Source organism: Jaculus jaculus, chromosome 7 (genome assembly GCF_020740685.1).
Source record: "Jaculus jaculus isolate mJacJac1 chromosome 7, mJacJac1.mat.Y.cur, whole genome shotgun sequence".
Lineage (NCBI taxonomy): Eukaryota > Metazoa > Chordata > Mammalia > Rodentia > Dipodidae > Jaculus > Jaculus jaculus.
In genome coordinates this window covers 35,020,063-35,036,558 of record NC_059108.1, presented here as the reverse complement: position 1 = coordinate 35,036,558, position 16,496 = coordinate 35,020,063, and the positions used below count along the sequence as shown (strand labels likewise).

Genomic DNA, 16,496 nt, shown 5'->3' with positions numbered 1-16,496 from the left:
AACTATCAACAATAATTGCCTGGGTTATAATGTCTAGAAAGAAGGATCTTGTTTTGCCCTGGAACATACGGATTGGCAGAGGAATGTTTTTTCTTCTTAGACAGTAGCACTCTATAACCCAGAGATTTATGTAAGAGAACGCCAGTCCATTATTATGAGTGACATACTTAACTATGTTTGGTTAAGGACTAAAAATGTTTGTCTTTGAGTCTAAAACAAAACTCTATGCATGTTCCTGCCTTCCAAACTTTCTCTTTTTCCCTAACCCAAAGCCATTCCCTTTTCCTGATCCCTAGTCTCTAGAAAAGTGGGTCATGTGAATGTGACCCAATCAAACACAAGAATCAATTAAAATGTGGGGCTGGGACAGGGGGTATTGAGAAGGCAAGATAATCTGGCCTCCTATAGTCCCTAGAGGCAGGAGAATAAAGGAAGCAGTGTGCCAGTACACCCAGAGGCAGGCACCCCAAGCACTGGTGCCCTCTTCTCCATCCAGGAAGCCATGGCTTCCTCAGATGGCTGGGAGCTAAGCTTGGAATGCTCATCCTTCCTCTGTTCCTTCTCCCATCTCCCTAAAGCCACCAGTATGTACAGTGTGGTGGGGTGCTCTAAATCACTCCCTCATCCATTCACCCTAGGGACATACCCTCATGTCACCCTACAATCAAAATTTTGAAACTTCTGGGCAACCCCTATAAATACAGTGACCTTCTGAACCCAGGGAATACTATTCCCTTAACTAAAGATGGCACTAATATGCGTTAGTCCCCACCACCATCAGCTGTATAGGAATCTCCTACAAAGGCTTTAAAAAGTTCAAACTCTCAGCTGCTTAGAACTGGATTATTTTTGCCCATGAAAGTACTAGTCCCATTTCTCCTGGGACTTAAGATGAAAACCAAAGGAACAATAAAAAAAAAAAAAAAAGAGCAACACATATACACATACCAACATATTCCAAAGGATTCATTCAGAGGGATAAGAAATAACTGTAAGTAGTGGATAAGGGGCTGGAGAGATGGACTAGCAGTTAAGGCACTTGCCTGAGAAGCCTAATACCCAGGGATTTGACTCCCTAGAACCCACCCATGCAAGCCAGATGCCCAAGGTGGTGCATGTGTCTGGAGTTTGTTTACAGTGGCTGGAGGCCCTGGTGTACCCATATTCATTCTGTCTCTTTAATAAATAAATATAAATAAAATATTAAAAAGTAGGGGGTAATTACTCTATTCTCTGAATGATAATATTTTTGTGTTGGAAGGCCACTGTTGACTATCAGACAGACAGTATTTGTGGCCTGATTGCAGCTGTCTAGACCCTGAGAACAGTTGATAATACAGGAATTCTTGGCCTGTCTGACACTGCAGAAGTGACAGGGGCTCACGGTAAGTGCTGAACACTTTTAATTGGACAAGCAAAGGGCAAATGTGATGAAAGATATTCTTAGGGTAGTTATAAGCAAACTACATTTTACTTTACTCAAACCCACTTAAACTATGATTTAAATGATGAAATAGAATATCTCCATTTAATCAGCTTTTGTTTATACGAACAAAAAAATATATTTTTGTGCTGGTCTATTTTTCAAAATTCAGATGGATGTAGATCTAACTTTGTAGAAGTTATACTTTAAACATTTAAAAATAGATTTATGGAGCTGGAGAGATGGCTTAGCAGTTAAAGCACTTGCCTGTGAAGCCTAAGAATGCATGTTCGAATCTCCAGGTCCCACATAGCCAGATGCACAGCGATGCAGGCACAGAATGCTGCACATGCACCACAGGGGGTACACACGCATCTTGAGTTCACTCACAGTGGCTCAAAGACCCTGGCATGCCCATTCTCTCTCTCTCAAAAATAAAATAATTTTTCAAAAGTGAATTTATGAAAACCACACCCAAAACTCTTTCCCTCAGGAACTCTGGAAAAGTCAATACAAAAAATAAATTCTTGGATTGGAGGAATGGCTTAGCAGTTAAGGCATTTGCCTGCAAAGCCAAAAGACCCAGGTTTGATACCCCAGGACCCATGTTAGCCAGATGCATAAGGGGGCACATGTATCTGGAGTTTGTTTGCAGTGGCTGGAGGACCTGGTGCACCCATATTCTCTCTCCCCCTCCTCTTTGTAAAATAAATTAAAATATTTTTTAAATTTTTTAAATAAAAATAAATTATTGATATTTTCTTTGTGCCCTTGAGGCCTCTCCCTTTTACCTTTGGACTCGCTGCTAACACAGATCACTTCATTCTGAAGAATTATCTGTTCAATGTCTGCTTGAAATTTTGTACTTTTAGAGAGAAAACCAAGGAGTGATTGTCTTATCTCTATATAATGCTCTTAATAAGTATGTTTCCACAGATAAAATTCCTAGGTGGGGAAGAGAAACCATGTTTCTAGGGAGTGTTAACAATATACTCCAGAGGCTTTCTCTGGCTCTTTACCTCTTAATCTGGACCAAAGAGGCTTTTACTGGCTCATCACCACTTAATCTGGGCCACAGAGGCTTTCACTGGCTCATCCCCCACTTAATCTGGGCCACAGAGGCTTTCACTGGCTCATCCCCCACTTAATCTGGGCCACAGAGGCTTTCACTGGCTCATCACCACTTAATCTGGGCCACAGAGTCTTTCACTGGCTCATTCCCACTTAATCTGGACCACAGAGACTTTCACTGGCTCATTCCCACTTAATCTGGACCACAGAGACTTTCACTGGCTCATTCCCACTTAATCTGGCTGCCATTCATGCTTGCAACCAACATTTTTGGCAGGCCTACTATGAGCCAGATAATTAGGTAAGGGTTCTGGCTTGACAGAGAACATTTTATAGACAGATATTGTACAGGAAAGTACACAACTACAATGAGAGCTTTGAAAAAGCATCCAGTTATGGGCCAGAGACTTAGGGACTGTCACAGAAGAGCTCTGGCCACCAACACGGCATTCTTATAACTTACTCATAAATAACTTTCTAGAAAAAGGCACACAAATACTCTAACACCACCAAGGTAAAGTGGGGTATAAAAAACAGAGGGCTCTGGACCCAGGCAGATCTGATTGGATTTCTGCTGTAAATGAAGTACCTTCAGCAGCTTATGTGAGGGCCACAGTCCCCTCACAGGTCTGTGGTATCAGATAAGTGAAACATCCACAAAGCATGCTTCTCTATAGTAGATGTCCAATCAACTCTCAAGTGCAGTCACTCAGAACTGATGCTGCCTTATGTGTGAGCCTCCCATGCAGCACTGTCTTTACAGATATGACACTCAAAAGCTCAGTTTTTAGCTGGGTATGGTGGTGCATACCTTTAATTCCAGCACTAGGGAGGGAGAGGTAGGAGGACTACTATGAATTCAAGGCCACCATGAGTGGATTCCAGGTCAGCCTGGGCTAGAGCAACACACTACCTCAAAAAGCCAAAAAGAAAAAAAAAAAAAAAAGGCCTCAGTTTACAAATACTGAGACTACATGCAGGTGGCTGCAGGAATTGGTTATTTATTTGTATAATGGAGCAACTTCTGTACCAGACTGTCTCAGCAGATACATAAACACAGGCAAAAAAGAAGGGTTGGCACTTGTGCTCAATTGCCCTCTACCAGCACTAGAAAGATTCTGAATCAGGGTTTTGCGAAGGGCGACACTCCCTTAAAGCAGTGAGTGCTTTCCAGGTCATTAGTTGCTTGAGTGAGGGAGCAGCCAGAGCCCTTTAGTGGCAGCTCAAATTCACTTCATAGTCCAAGAAGCATCTCCTATCCTTTAGTGACTCTTATTTAAAACTCCTACATACTTGCAAATATGTGCAGGGCTGGGTAAGCTATACCTGTTCGCTCCTCTGCTGGACACTCTAACTGCCAACCGTGTATATCCACAGCTGGCTTAATCAGGAATGCTTTAGCTTAGTATCCAACAGTCTCTTTTCCATTTGATACAAGACCTAAGTCAGATAACAAAAAATACAAGTGGTTCATGTTTCTAAATTTAAAAAAAAAAAAAAAGCCCAACTTTACATGGTTCTGAGAGGGAATCATTTCTTTGGTGAGAAAAATGTAACTCCAAGAGGAGAGACTTAACTAACGTCTTACAGAAAGTTAACAACAGAACTGGAGCAATCCCACTTTCAGTACCTGAGATTGGGTTGCCCTTCCTGATTCACTCTGCCCAAGCTGGCAGTGCAAGTCTTGTAGCCTGGGCCAAAAACTGGAACTTCCTAGACAACCCTGAGGTGGCTTCTGGCACTTGAGGTCCCAGCCTGCGATATGCCAGGAAGGTCATAGTACGCTGACCTCCCATGGAGGAGGACCTTTACAATCCCTGGCCTCCACCACCCAAAACTAAGTACACATTGACTTTCTCTTTCTTGTCCTGACCAGTTCCTTTTTATTTCTCCAAGACACTCCCCTCTGAGCTGAAAACCCATGACTGGAGTTGATTCTGCAAAAGTGAATGGTCTGCATGAGATCAAAGATCAGAAGTTGCCTTTGCTAGGCTACATCAGTGTTTCAGATAGTATACTACTCTTAACTTAAAAACAGCAACTACAGTCAGAAGGGCTCTAGTTCAAGGAGAAGTTCTCTCACCCAAGCCATTGATGATGATGATGGCAGCTCCTGAGGGGCCAAGGCATTGAGGACTGTGACTCAGAACAGCTATGTGATTGGGCCTAAAAGGATCGCCTGGCTGGCTGGTGAGAACTGTGAAAGTTCAGTCTTTCAGTGGAGAACCTGAGGCCCCTAGGAGCGGAGAGAGAAGGGCATCCAGCCAGGCATGGTGGTGAACGCCTCTAATCCCAGCACTTGGAAGGCAGAGGTAGGAAGACCACCATGAGTTGGAGGCCAAACTGAGGCTACAAAGAGAAGAACATCCAGAAGTCCCACTTAAAAGACAGAATGGATGCGTGGTTCACCTCCACCAGCCTGATTTCTGGATATCCCCCGTCCTGTCTAAGCTTCAGGAAGCACTCCCGTGTAGCTCTATCACATGGTGTCATAATTACCTGGGTGCTTGTCTCTAACATCCTTTTGTCTTGGCCTCAGTAGAGTTCAGCAAGGTATCTCAAATACCCTAGTTAAGTGAATGAAAGAATGACTTATTGCACAGGAATTACAATGCAAAGGTACAGCCAGGGCCAAGATGGACACTGGCCATCTAAGAGTAGAGGAAAATGTGACAATGAATGGCCTAAAGAACAGAACCCTTAGCCAGTCTGAAGACAGAGCAATGCCTCACTGGCCCAAAGGCTCACCAGTAAGGAGACAGCTATCTAGTCTATTTCTGGTGTGAAGAGTGCATAGTGAAAACACGTGTTTCCATAACTCCCCAAACTGAAGTAGACTAAGATTTTCTTCCATTTTATACATGCTTCATCTCCAAGTCTGTTTCTCTCTTAACTATATCTGCATTCATCCAGGCCTATTAGTTTTAGCACTTGGGAGGTGAAGGCAGGAAGGAGCACAAGGAATTCAAGGTCACCTTCACCTACAGAGGTCAGTCCTGACTCAAAGAAAAATAAAATAGAACAGACAAAAGCCCCTTATGGATCCAACTGCAATCCCATTGAGTGTGAACTCTGTCTGGGGTCCCAGTGGGAAATGCTTTCTAATTTACAAGGCACCTCAGCACAAAACATGTCAAAACTTACTTTTTCCACGTCTAGATCAGCATTCTGCTTCTTCAAAAGGCTGCAGAAAGGGGGAGAAAAAAAAAGGCATGAGAAGCCAGCCAAACCCACACTGCAGAAACACCCATAAAGCACCACCACGAAATTGTATCTATTGAAGACCATCAATTTGCCCACAATTTTTTCTTGTTCACGATTGTGTAAAGTCACAGTCGCCACAAAACACCTGCTTTTAGGCCCATCTCTGTACCCCCCAAAAAAACAGGCATGAAGTTTTTGTTTCTGGAGTCAGGAAAGATTAGGATGGCAGCCATACATATGTATCTTTTTCAGGGTCTACAAGTCATCACAGTTTGGGGCACATGAAAAATGAGTATTCCAGCCAGGCGTGGTGGCTCATGCCTGTAATTACAGCACTCAGGAGGGTGAGACAAGAGAATCACCTTGGTTTTAGCCGGATGTGGTGGCGCACGTCTTTAATCCCAGCAGTAGAAGATAGAGAGGTAGGAGGATCTCCGTGAGTTCAAGGCCACCAGAGACTACAGAGTGAATTACAAGTCAGCCTGAGCTGGAGTGAGACCTTACCTCAAAAAACCAGAGAGAGAGAGAGAGAGAGAGAGAGAGAGAGGGAGGGAGGGAGGAAGGGAGGGAGGGAGGGAGGGAAGGGGGGAGGGGGAGGGAGGGAGGGAGAGGAAGGGGAAAGGAGGGAGGGGGGAGGAAGGGGGGGAAATGAATCACCTTGGGTTCAAAGTCAGCTTGGGCTACCAAATAAAACCAAATCAAAAAACAAAAAAATCACTCAAATCTCTCTTTACTGTCAAACCAGGTTGCAGGTTTCCCCCCTCTTCCCCTTCCTCTTCTTTCTCTCTTTATTTTTGAGATAAGGTCTCATGTAGCTAGTCCAGGTTGGCCTTGCACTCAAGACCCACCTGCCTCAGCCTCCCAAATGCTGGGGTTACAGGCAGGTTCCATCAAGCTGGGTTCAAACCAACCTTCTTAAGATGGCCTTAGTTTCCATAATCTGGAATCCCCCTGTGCAGGAGGAAGTTTGCTAACTCACTGGTCTCTACTATGCAACTCCAACCCCAGATGACTTAGCACTTGGTATCATTCCCTACCCCACCTGCCACGAGGTTGAGTGCTGACTGCTGTGTCCACTTCACATTAATATTTAAAAGTGTAAGGAGATACTTTGTAGCAAAAGATAGCAAATTTCGTTTATGTATGCACTCTACAATCAGCCAATATTATGGTGCTTGATTTATTATTAGCAATATTAGCTATTCAAACAAAACCTCAATTTTAGTAAAGTATCTTAAAAGGACAATAAAAATGGTTGAAGGGGTTATGTTGACAACAAAATGTTAGAGCATCAAGTGTGAGGGTTAAGGACTGACACATAAGAAGGCAGAACACTTTTCTGTCTTAGGTAAGACTCGTCAGTATCAGCATCTGTCTTTCAGGCCCATGGCTTAAACCCCACCATAAATTACTGCGCCCATCAGAACCACCCCACCATGCTCACAAACCAGGGTTTTTTGTCTGAAGAGATACCTATTTACAGCAGCATTTTGTTTTACTAAATCAAAGATGATTCAGGATGAAGGAAAGAAAGAAATGACCACAGGGAAGAGAATTAGGAACTCATTCTGTTCTCTGCAGATGGGCATCAGATCAGGAACTTGCTGCACACAAGCAGAAGCCCATGGAGACCAGGGAAAAAGTATGTGCTGATAAACACATCACTTGCAGCCATGCCATAGCAACCCAGAAGCCCACCTCTTCTGGCTTCTTTAGCAGCTGTCCTGCCCTAATCACAGAGACCACTGCACTCCATGCCCTTTCTGCTGTCTAATCTACTGGGGATGGAAACACTGCCAGGCTGTGCAACATGGGAATTCTCCTTGCCCAGAAAATTTAATTTACCTCCCTATAATCAGAACAGGAACTCAATGCTATGAGAACATTCTTAAAGGGAAATGTTCACTTAGAAGTTTGACTTCCATTCTGGAATACTTTCACAAAGGTTTATGAAAATTATTCAGATGTATAGGTCATGAAAAGTTGTTTTCTCTTCAAGGCTTATCATTCCTCCATCTAACATAGGAAGAGCCCTGACACAATCCTAGCCCTTTTCCAGCACAGGAAGGAAACTTATGCCTGTCTCAGGCATACTGCAACACTGTAAAGCCCAGGATGCCCCATCCATAGTAGACTGAAGGAATGAGCCTGCACTCCACAACGCTCCAGCAGTGGCTACTGACAGGAAAGCTGAAACCTCATTTGGAGATGGAGCTGCTGGCTCACTACGCAGTCTCCTGTGCCCATACAAACAAACTGTATCATCCAAATTCTTTTTCAGACTTACTAAACAGATGGAGTTAACAAAGACAATATATACATCATTGTGCAGCAACCAACCCGAAGAGGGATGCCACAGTTTTGACTTCACAGATTCCCAAGCAAGACATTCTGACACCTCTTCAAGCACCAACTCTAGTGTCTAGAAGGGGATATGGATGGAGAAAATAAGCTGCCTACTGAATACAAGTAAAATTAATGTGGCAACCTCATTTAGAATGAAAAGTGATCTTTGCTTTTAACACCACACATCTTTCCCTTATAAAGGCTGTTCTGAAACTTGAGAACAAGTTTTGGCTATAAAATGTTTAAGTGAAATTTAAAAATGTTCTATTAAAATGACTTTTAAAAATCATTTTAAAAACTGAACAACTAGCCTGATTCATTTGCATTCCAAAAGTGGTTTTGGAAAATAGAAGTTCTAGGTCTCTAAGGCATTAGGAAAGACAGTCTCCCCAAACCCTTGAGTTTGCATGTACATGTGTAGAAAATGGAAGTTCTGGGTCTCTAAGGCGTTAGGAGAGACAGTCTCCCCAATCTCCTGAGTTTTCATGCACACGTGTGGAAAAATGGAAGTTCTAGGACTCTAAGGCATTAGGAGAGACAGTCTCCTCAATCCCCTGACTCTGCATGCACACGTGTAGAAAATGGAAGTTCTAGGTCTCTAAGGCGTTAGGAAAGACAGTCTCCTCAATCCCCTGACTCTGCATGCACACGTGTAGAAAATGGAAGTTCTAGGTCTCTAAGGCATTAGGAGAGACAGTCTCCTCAATCCCCTGACTCTGCATGCACACGTGTAGAAAATGGAAGTTCTAGGTCTCTAAGGCATTAGGAGAGACAGTCTCCCCAATCCCCTGACTCTGCATGCACACGTGTAGAAAATGGAAGTTCTAGGACTCTAAGGCATCCAAGCCCCTGTGGGTGCAAGCACGAGTGTATAGAAACAGATATGCATGTGCACTTACACTTTGCAGAGTTGCCTACATAGTCAATTCTGAGTTTGGAGGCACTAGAATATTTCCTAGGCTTTTATCTTTCTAGATGAAGTGAGGCTGATGTTTTGATAGATATCAATAAAGTGACTGATACCCAACTAAGGAAATGGCTGATCATGGATGCATGCATGTGTGGTCAGCTACAGGATTAGAAACCAAGAGACAAACCCAAACTAATAAAAACACACCAAGCTGTTTAGATCAAACCAACCCTTTATTCTTGGACAATGCACAAGTACTCTGCAAAAAAAAAATAAAAGAAAAGAAAAGAAAAAGAAAAAAGCTATGAACTCTCGACAGAGCCATCCTTCCAGCACTCACTGCCTGTGTATTTACCAACACCCAGGGCACATCAGCCCCGAGCCTTACAACAGGTGTAGGATGAGAGGAACAAGGATATAGCCAAAGGTTTAGCAAAAGGCAAGAGGTGGGTAATGCTTCAGAAAGAAGTGATAAGAGGCTGGCAGAAGGCCAGAGGGAGAAGGTGAGAAACTGAGGCAGAGGCCAGATTGTGGGAGAACATGCATGCTATCTGAGGAGTCAGCTGACTTGGGAACACTGCATGTTCCTCCCTCTGCTCCATCCCAGTTTGTGGCAGAGAAAAAGATGCAGCCCTCAGCTGTTCCTGGCACTGGGTACTGCCATTGCCATCTCATCAAAACGGTAGGGTAAGTATCACTGTCTCCACCTCAGCCTTCAGGGCCCAGCTCTTTATTATCCTTCACTGTTCTCCTTGGCTCACAGTGCCAGCTGGACTAGCTTGCGCCCACACTGTGGTCTTACTTAGCTGTATGCTGGGCCTGTCTTGTTGCTGCCCTGGCAGGTCACTGATGTCCAGTATTGAGCACAGTGCCTGCAGCACATTTGAGTTGGTACTGTCTTTGCTGATGGATGAGTGCAGAAGCAGTGACAGAGGAAGTAATAAAACCACACTAAGTCAGACTGAGCCTACTCCTTCCTGCATTAAGAGGTGGTGAACATAGATTAGATGGGTGGAGGAGAGAAGGCGTAAATCTGTAAGCTATGTCTCTCATACAACACACATGTATCCAGAAGACAGCTCTTTACAGGCAACATTGGGTCTTTAGCTCTAAAACAAATGAAATGCAATTTAGAAATTTTGCTTATTTTACTTAAAAAAAGGTGGCCAAGTCACTGAAACTCAGTCACAGATGGTCATTATCACATCTCCTATGTGATGGAGATTTATGGGCTAAAAGAAATTCAAAACTTAAATCATCCTTTAGATTTTTGTGTGATTAGTTCAAAAATGGGAGACTGATAGGAAAACAAGATGTGCTTTCCCCTGCCATAATGCCATCTCTGTTCCAAATTCAACCTTGTCCAACTTTTTAAATCTATCTCTGTGTGTGTGCACACACACATGTATGCACTTGTGTTTTCAAAGTACAACTATGGACGTCTTTCTCTTGCTCACCACTGAGTCCACCAGGCTAGCTGGTGGCTGAGTTTCCAGGGATTCTCCTGTCTCCTCCTCCCATTATAGGCTCAGGCTATCACGTCCAGTTTTCTTTATCTTTTTCTTTTTTAAATTTATTTACTTATTTATTTGCAAGCAGAGAGAGACAGAAAGAAGAGCACCAGAGAACAGGCACACCAGGGCATCTAGCCACTGCTAACAAACTCCAGGTGCATGTGCCACTTTCTGCATCTGGCTTTACATGGGAACTGGGGAATTGAACCCAGGTTGTCAGGATTTGTAGGCAAGCACCTTAACCACGGAGCTCTCATCCAGTTTTATGTGGGTTCTGGGGATTCAAACTCAGGCCATCATGCCTACACAGTAAATACTTCTACCCTCTGATCAGCTTCCCAGCCTCAACTCTCTTGACTACTTGCAAAAGATTTAAAATCTTCATTAACCTGCCAGAAAACATCTATGACACATTACTGGACACATCTTTACATGGTCACAACTGAATGGCTTCTTTCTGCTCCAATGCCCACAGCTCTATTCAAAGCCAAAGTGGGAACCTCAGAGCTGTACATGGTGTGATGTCAGCAGCAATGGAGGATAAAACAGCCATGTGATAGCAACTCCCATATCAGCCTGCCAACAGGGACAAGTGTTCCTTGGACTATTCTTAACTTAGGACCCAAAGTACAAAAAAGACCAGGCAGGGCCAGACTCTGCTATAATCCCAAAGAAAACAGAGACACATAGAGAACATAGACGTTCCTCACAGCTCTCTGGCACAAGGGCAGCCCTGGCTCCCTGCCGGAGGCCCAGAAGCAGGCCACTTTCACAGTGGGGTCCCCAGGTCAGCACAGCTGCAGACAGACATGCAGTGTGTGGGATCATCCACGTTCATGGCTGCCACAGTCTCCTGTGTGTCAACAGCTGGGTCAGGCCCTAGAGACAGGCCCAGGTCAGACAAAGCCCCTTGTTGCAGGGCATCCTTGCTGCCCCATTTCTCCAGAGAAAAAAAGGGGTGGTTTCTTTTAGCCATTGATTCTGGCCTAGACTAGCTCATCATGAGCTGTGTGGTATGCACAGACCTAACCAGGCTAGACAGACAGACATGATTCCAACTGCCATCTCTTCTCCTCAGCTGTGTGATATGTACCAACCTTAGCCAGATAGACAGACAGACATAGTTCCAACTGCCACCTATTCTCACTTGCTTCCCACCCTGAGCATAGTGTTAACTGCAGTGTGATTGGTATAAGATCATACTGCCACAGGGTCTTCGCAGCACACAAGCATCAAGGGGACAGTGCCTAGTCTTTTGGGGAGACAAAGGTGGCAAGAGAACCTCCTCTGGGTGTTTCAAACTCAGAATGTGGTACAAGGTTCAACCTCTGCTGTATGTGCTTAGACGTCATTTACAGAAATGTCCCTATGCCTCCTTAGAAAGGTAATGCGCTGTGGTGACTTGAATCAAACGCGCCTCTCGTAAATTCATCTGTTCTATACTTGGTCTCAGCTGGTGGCAATTTGGGAGATGGAACCTTACTAGAAGAGGTGTGTTGTTTGGGGTGGGCTTAGGGGTGTTTTTGCCAACCCCCCCTTACCAGAGATTAAGTCACTCTCCTGCTGCTTTTTTCCATCTGCTGTGGCAGAGGTGTCTGCTCATGCCTTGCTTTCACCTGTTATCACGGAGCTTCCCCTTAAGACTACAAGCCAAAATAAAAGCTTTCCTACCAGATGTGGTGGCACACATCTGTAATCCCAGCACTCAGAAGGCAGACGCAGGAGGGCCACCATGAGTTCAAGGCCACCTTGAGACTACATAGTGAATCCCAGGCCAGGCGAAAAAAAAATATGATGAATGAAATAAAAACGTTTATCCCATCAGCCAAGGAAACCATCTTTGTTTGGTGCTCTGTCCCAGCAACACGAAGGTAACTACAGTATGTCTGTTCAATGAAAATTTGTAAAATGTAAAACCCTGTCATGCTAGAGTTTTCCTTCTCCAGCCTGTCTCCTATGCACATGCCCAGGTTAACATTTACTACTAGCACCTTGTGAACTAAAGTTCCTGGAAAGTGCTGCATCTGCCTCAAACAAGGCTGAATGGACTGACAGACCTCATGTAGAGATGGAATGTTGCAGAATAAGAGCTAAATTACCTTGGGCTATCTTTAGCCCCTTAATAGCCATCATTGCCCACCTCTGTATCTGACCTAACATTCTGGTGGACTGTCAATTGATTGGATGTGACCTTCTTGGAATATGTTATCAAACCAGCAGTTTCCACCAACCCAAGGGCTAAGAACATCATCAGATAACAACAGAAGCCTACAGTGGAGATTTCCCCTGCTTTGCTATAACCCACCTACCTGATGGTCAACCAATGTATTTGAAAAGTGCCTTGATTTATAACTTTTTCTGGTTCTGTAACTATAAAACCTTCAAGAAATTGTTAACGTGTTAAAACATGGAACGGGGGTGTTGCAGTCAGATTTACACTGCTGATAGAAATCACCCAAGCAAGAGCAGCTTATGGGGAAAAAGAGGTCTATTTTGGCTTACAGGTTTGAGGGGGAAGCTCCATGATGGCAGGGAAAATGATGGCATGAGCAGAGGGTTGACATCACCCCCTGGCCCACATAAGGTGGACCATAGCAACAGGAGAGTGTACCAAACACTGGCAAGGGGACACTGGCTATAACACCCATAAGCCTGCCCCCAAACAATACACTCCTTCAGGAGGCTTTAATTTCCAATTGCCATCAGCTGGGGAACTAAACTCCAGAAACCTAAGCTTATTGGGGACACCTGATTCAAACCACCACATTCTGCCCCTGGCCCCCATAAACTGATAATCATCCATGATGTAAAATGCAATGCATTCAGTCTATCTTCAAAAGTCACCATAGGGCTGGAGAGATGGCTTAGCGGTTATGCGCTTGCCTGTGAAGCCTAAGGACCCCGGTTCGAGGCTCAGTTCCCCAGGTCCCACGTTAGCCAGATGCACAAGGGGGCGCACGCGTCTGGAGTTCGTTTGCAGAGGCTGGAAGCCCTGGCGCGCCCATTTCTCTCTCTCTCCCTCTATCTGTCTTTCTCTCTGTGTCTGTTGCTCTCAAATAAATAAATAAATAATTTAAAAAAAAAGTCACCATAGTTTTTATCAATCCTAATGATGTTCACATACAACATAATCCAAGGTCTTTTAACTGAGCCATAATACCAAATAATAACCTCAAAATCCCTAATGGCACAGAATAAACATTCACACTGCCAAAGATGGCATTGGGCATAGCAAACAAATATTCAACCAATACAAGATTTAAAACAACCAGGGCAAACATCAAACTCTGTAACTTCAAGTCCAACAACTCTAGCCAGTGACAACTCTCCAAGTCCGACAATTCTAACCAGCAACAAGTCTGTCATTCCAATTCTGCCCCTCCAGCTAGGCTACTCAGTCCTGGAAAGTCCTGGAAAACTTCATCTGGGCCAGCAGCTTTCCTGAGCAGCCATCCCGTGGTCCCCGCAGCTCCACTGGGTCTCCACTGCAATCCACAGTTCATCCTCATGGCTCCATTGGGTCTCCATACAGTCATCCAGCAAACCTGCTTCACACTGAGTATGGCCATTTCCAAAACACAAGACCATGTTACAAACTCAATGACCCTCTCCTTCCTGTATTTCTTATACTCCACAATACCAGGTAGGGTGCCAATTTGTTAATCCAGGGGTGAATAAAGCAGACTTTGAACAACAGGATACTTCCTGAGCACTCAATCCCCTTCAAAAGAGTCTACACTCTTCCTGTTGCCCCAACGCAGGTTAGCTGGCCCAATCTCCAAGGTTGTAGTCTCTCAATTGCAGCTAAACAGGCAGCAATTCACCCAGAGGTTTTTCTTTCTGTGCCACATCCCTCTGCTCACACCAGTTCACTTCTACACAAAGGAACCCTGCACAACTTCTCAGGACATGGGCATAACAGCAAGTTTCCCACACAAACCGCTAGCCCAGTCCAGGCAAAGCTCTTTTTCACCTTCATAAGCCAAACCACAGTCCATAGTTCTTACTGGATTCAGGCCTTTCAACTCTGACCAGAATAGTCCATCAAGCTGTACTTACAGCATTACAAGGCATCTCTTAGGCCAAGGTTTCAAATTCTTCCACATTCCTCTTGAAAATCAGCTTCAAGAAGCCAAAGCCACACAGTCAGGTGTCTAGCAGCAACCCCACTCCTTGGTACCACTTTACTGTTGCAGTCAGGTTCGCATTGCTGGTAGAAATCACCCAACAAAGAGCAGCTTGTTGGGAAAAAGAGGTTTATTTTGGCTTACAGGTTTGAGGGGGAAGCTCCACAATGGCAGTGAAAATGATGGCATGAGCAGAGGGTGAACATCAACCCCTGGCCCATATAAGGTGGACCAGAGCAACAGGAGAGAGTGTGCCAAACACTAGTCAGGGGAAACTGGCTATAAAACCCATAAGCCTGCCCCCAACAATACACTCCTCCAGGAGGACTTAATTTCCAATTGCCATCAGCTGGGGAACCTAACCTCCAGAACACCTAAGTTTATGGGGGTCACCTGAATCAAACCACAGGTAGGAGGAGGTGATGGCCACTGATATTTGGCTCCAGAATTAACTACCTTTTATCCCATTTGAGATGAGGGCTATATCTTTTGTGTTGATAATCTCTATTCCATATAAAAGGCAAGCACGAATGGCTTCTGACAGAGGCAACCAGGAGATGAGTACCTAAGTAAGAACAATGTGCCCAAAATCATTAGCTACAGGATGTATTGTAATTAGGAAGCTACTAAATGTAGATTCTACTACCTAATGTAGGTCACGAATGACCTTTGAAGTTCTCTCAAAAACAGAAAAGTCTGGTCCATAGCCAGGGAGGAAGCAGTTGTCTAAGAAACCACATTTTATCCCTGGCACTGGCACTTACATGCTCTATGATGGGGTGGGTGGGTGCAGCAAGGATCACACACCAAAATCCACAGGACCAGTTACGTAAAATGAGGCTAGGGTTAGCTAGAGAACCTGGCCCTGCCTAGCCCGCTACTGCCATTAGAAATTGCACTTCCAATTTTTCCCCTGAGTGAAGGTGGAAATTTTGTAAAGCTGTGTGTGCATGCACTATGGAAAAGTTGAGACTGCATTTTAAAATGCTATCTATGTAAATCATAAGGTCTATGCCTCAGTTTCTCTTTCTTGCAAGCAGAAAGCTGAATGCTACTGGCTCACCCTTTGTGATGGTATATCTTTACTGTTGACTTTAGGATCACCATAGAAATTTTGAATCACTGGGAAGATCATGGTGAGCTTAAGGCCACCCTGAGACTATATAGTGAATTCCAGGTCAGCCTGGGCTAAAGTGAGACCCTACCTCAAAAGAAAGGAAATTTAGATTCACCACACTTCTGGGTATGTCTATGGGGTTGTTTTCAAAAAGTTTACCTGAAGATGAAAGATTCACCCTAGATGCAGCATCATATAATGGCAAGAGATCTCACAGTGAATAAAAGAGAAAAGGCAAATGTAGCACTAGTGTGGTGGTGTAAACATATGTCTCCCATAGCCTCAGTAATTTCTGATAAAAATTGAGCTTGTAATTAAGAGTCTGCAGTGGGCGGAGCCCTGCTGGGGAGGTGTCACTAGGGGCAGATTGAAGTCCAGCCCTGCTAGGAATATGAAGAGAAGCAATTTGAACTCTGACTCTTCTGAGCCTTCCTGGTTGTTTGATGACGTCTCTCTCTGCTATGGGTCTATGGAAGTGAGACAGCATCTTACACTGTGATGCTATTTCTCCTGGATTCTGTAAGCCTGAAATAAACTTCTTCCTCCCATGAGCTGCTTCTGGTCAGGCATTTGTCCCAGTAATGAGACAGTAACTGCAACAACTAGCATTCATTTCTCTGTGCTCCTGGACTGCCTAACCTTTATGACCTCACGTTCCTGATGATATGCCTTCCCTCACAATGGACCATATCCTTAAACCATGAGCCAAAATAAACCTTCCTTAAGTTGCTTTTGTCAGGCATTTTGTCACAGAAACAAGAAAAGTAAGTGATACAACCCTGGA

At 44.3% G+C, this 16,496-nt stretch overlaps 1 protein-coding gene across 1 annotated transcript in view; it reads right to left on the bottom strand.

Moving 5' to 3' along the window:
* The window catches only part of Fyn (FYN proto-oncogene, Src family tyrosine kinase), a 207,786-nt gene that overhangs the window by 169,688 nt on the left and 21,602 nt on the right, over window positions 1–16,496 (bottom strand). The window contains exon 2 of the mRNA XM_004660642.2: window positions 5,639–5,678. The gene's annotated coding sequence lies outside the window, so the exon portion shown is untranslated. The remainder of the gene's footprint in view (window positions 1–5,638; window positions 5,679–16,496) is intronic.